We start from the raw sequence: 3,310 nt of genomic DNA, 5'->3' as shown, positions 1-3,310 counted from the left end.
GGAGGAGGAGGAGGAGGAGGAGGAGCAGGAGGATTACGGCTCCCGGGCCAGAAGTGTGTCCAGCAGTGTGTCGGTGCCGGCCAAGCCTGAGCAGAGACCTTCTCTTCCACCTTCTAAACAAGCTAACAAGAATCTGATTTTGAAGGCTTATCTGAAGCTCAAGAATCTGTAACAAAAACAACCAACCATTCTGCAGTCCCTCAGAAACAGATATTTCTGGTTACTCCCAGAACAAGAACATCACAAGAAGAATTGCTAGCAGAGGTGGTCCAGGGGCAAAGCAGGTCCCCTAGAGTCAGCCCCCCTATTAAAGAAGAGGAAACAAAAGGAGATAATACAGAAAAAAGTCAAGGAACTCAACAGAGGCAGTTGTTATCCCCACCGAAGACTGACCCAGTCATGGCAGAGACGCTGCAGAGTCAAGATTACTATGACATGGAATCCATGGTCCATGCAGACACAAGATCATTTATTCTGAAGAAGCCAAAGCTGTCTGAGGAAATCGTAGTGGCACCAAACCAAGAGTTGGGGATGAAGACTGCAGATACCCTGCGGGTACTTTCAGGACACCTTATGCAGACACGAGATCTTGTACAACCAGATAAACCTGCAAGTCCCAAGTTTATGGTGATGCTGGATGGTGTCCCCAGTGCCCCAGGATACATGTCAGATCAAGAGGAGGACATGTGCTTTGAAGGAGTGAAACCTGTAAACCAAACTGCAGCCTCAAACAAGGGACTCAAAGATCTCCTCCACCCACAGCAGCTGCAGTTGGTGAACAGACAGCGTGGTGACCCAGATGGTGGCTTTTCCTATGTGGAGATGAGTGAACTGAATGCGGCACAGAAACCAGAAAAGTTTTTGGAGCGTTGCAAGTACTGGCTTGCTTGTAAAAACGGAGATGAGTGTGCGTACCACCATCCCATTTCCCCTTGCAAAGCCTTCCCCAATTGTAAGTTTGCTGAAAAATGTTTGTTTGTTCATCCAAATTGTAAATATGATGTGAAGTGCACTAAACCAGACTGTCCCTTCACTCATACCAACAGAAGAATTCCAGTTCTGCCTCCAAAGCTAGCAGTTACAACACCAGCATCTCCTTCTACCAGTCAGCTCTGCCGTTATTTCCCAGCTTGTAAGAAAATGGAATGTCCCTTTTATCATTCCAAACACTGTAGATTTAACACTCAGTGTACAAGACCAGACTGCGCATTTCGTCATCCCACCATTACTGTACCACCGAGACATGCCTTGAAATAGATCCGACCTCAAACCAGCGAGTGATAGCTGGTCCTACTTGGCAGAAGATCATGTAGTTTGAAAGGTTCTTCCTACAATGAAAGATGATCTACAGAACTTGTCAAATCTTTGAAACTCGGAATACAATGCTTTCATGATATGAAGTTTATTGCCTATCTGAAGTGTCTAATTTTTCAAGTTTGTAAGTTTATTATTAAGTGCTTTGACATTGGGTGTTTTGTTGTTTTGTTTTTAATACAAAAAGAGGCGTGTCTGTACCCCCGGGGTGAGAGCCAGCCTCTCTGCAGTGCGCCCCTGTGAATGACGGGCTGCAGCCCAGGGCTGTGCCACCAGTGAAGCCCAGTCCTTCTCAGGAGCCTGATGCTGCTTTCACTTTTCCCAAAGATGTTATAATGCTTGTAATGTATCTGCAGCAGCAGGGCTGGCAGCACCGAGGGTATTTTAAATAGTCATTCAAGTTGTCCTTTTTATATTTTAAATGAATGTCGTCTGAAAAGTATAACACAGGCATTTCAGTTCGAGTGCCACTTTGGCAAAATTGCCCTTCGGTTCTGTGCCTTCTGTGAAGGGAGTGTGGCGGGTGTGCAGGGTGGAGACAGGTCAGTGACAAGTGGACATGACAGGACCAGTTCTTTAAAATGTTTTCTTTTTTTAAAAAAAATTATTTATTTATTTTTATTTATTACATTTATTTATTGTGTGTGTGTGGCCAGCTCAGCCCACCAGGGGGCGGGGCTGGCTGGCATGTGGTGCTGGGGGATCGAAACGCGGTCCCTGTGCTTTGCCAAGCTTGTTTCAAGTAGGTGCTTTAGACCACTGAGCCATCTCTCCAGCCCCTAAAATGCTTTCATTTACTATTAACAGAGTACATTTTAAATTTAGGGGAAAACTACATTATCACAAAATTATATAATTTTTTTTACAAGTATATACATAAGATGCCAGAAAACAGATTTCAAACTCACAAGATTATAAATATACATATATATTCCCACATTTTGAAAAATAACATTCTCAGAAGTAATTCCATGGAAAATATACTTAGTTACTACTGAAGATAATTTTTGGAAAATAACTAGATTTTAGTATATTTTAAATGGCAGAATTATAACCACGGATCAGATGGGTAAACTGCAGAACAAAATGGAATTTGGCCTGTTGTGTTATGTAGTTTTGTGTTTAAAAGTATTAAAGCAAGAAGTGTCAAATGCTTTAGAATTAAATAACAACTGATTTCAAAGATTTATATATACTAGTATTCAAAAGTTAAAGGTTAAAAGGTGGGCTAGTGAAGAATAATACAAAAGGGATAATAAAGACGCAAACATTTTTCAGGACCAAATTAACTGTAACAAAATTCATTTCCTTGCTTAGTTACACATCCAAAGGATGGATACTAAACTCTGATCTGTACAAAAAACAAAACAAAAAAACTTAGGTTTGCCTACAGCTTCTTGTTCCTCGGTCTCCTCATCAAGATTTTTTAGGACAGTGGCCACTTGCCTCTCAGTCTTTCTCTTCCCTTCCGTTCCTCGGCCTTGCTCTACTTCAGAGCCTTATCTTCTCACTTGAACTACTGTGAAAACTGTCCTCCTCCATTTCTTCTTCCTCTCCTCCTCCTTTAGTACTGGAGATTGAGCCCAGGGGTTTTACACTGAGCTACATCTTCTACTTATTCTTTGTTGTTTGAGATGGGGTCTTGCTAAATTGTTAAACCTCCTAGGCTGGCTTTAGATATGCAGTCGTCCTGCCTCAGCCTCCGAGTGCTGGGGAGTGGATGTGTGTCACCAGGTCCAGTAAAAGCCTTCTTATTGGTCATATTCTATGGATTCTCCCTCCTCTTATCACACTCCAGATAGTACCAGATACTATACCCAAAGGGCAGCACTTAGCAAAAGCTTCATTAGTTCCTCATGGTTGATTCAACAAAATAAAAATTTTAGGGGCTGGGGAGATAGCTCAGTAGAATAAGTGCTTCCCTGGCAAGCGCAAGGGCCTGAGTTAAATCCCCAGTTCTTTTATTTATTTATTTATTTATTTATTTATTTATTTA

General features: G+C 42.0%; 1 protein-coding gene and 1 pseudogene across 2 annotated transcripts in view; one reads left to right on the top strand and one right to left on the bottom strand.

The window, feature by feature from the left end:
- LOC101567410 overlaps nt 1–1,281 on the top strand; it is a 2,286-nt pseudogene extending 1,005 nt beyond the window's left edge.
- Nav1 (neuron navigator 1) overlaps nt 1–3,310 on the bottom strand; it is a 260,493-nt gene that overhangs the window by 56,628 nt on the left and 200,555 nt on the right. The window lies entirely within an intron of this gene.

The sequence above is a fragment of the Octodon degus genome, unplaced genomic scaffold (genome assembly GCF_000260255.1).
Source record: "Octodon degus isolate 3935 unplaced genomic scaffold, OctDeg1.0 scaffold00009, whole genome shotgun sequence".
Lineage (NCBI taxonomy): Eukaryota > Metazoa > Chordata > Mammalia > Rodentia > Octodontidae > Octodon > Octodon degus.
This window is presented reverse-complemented; position numbering and strand designations above follow the sequence as displayed.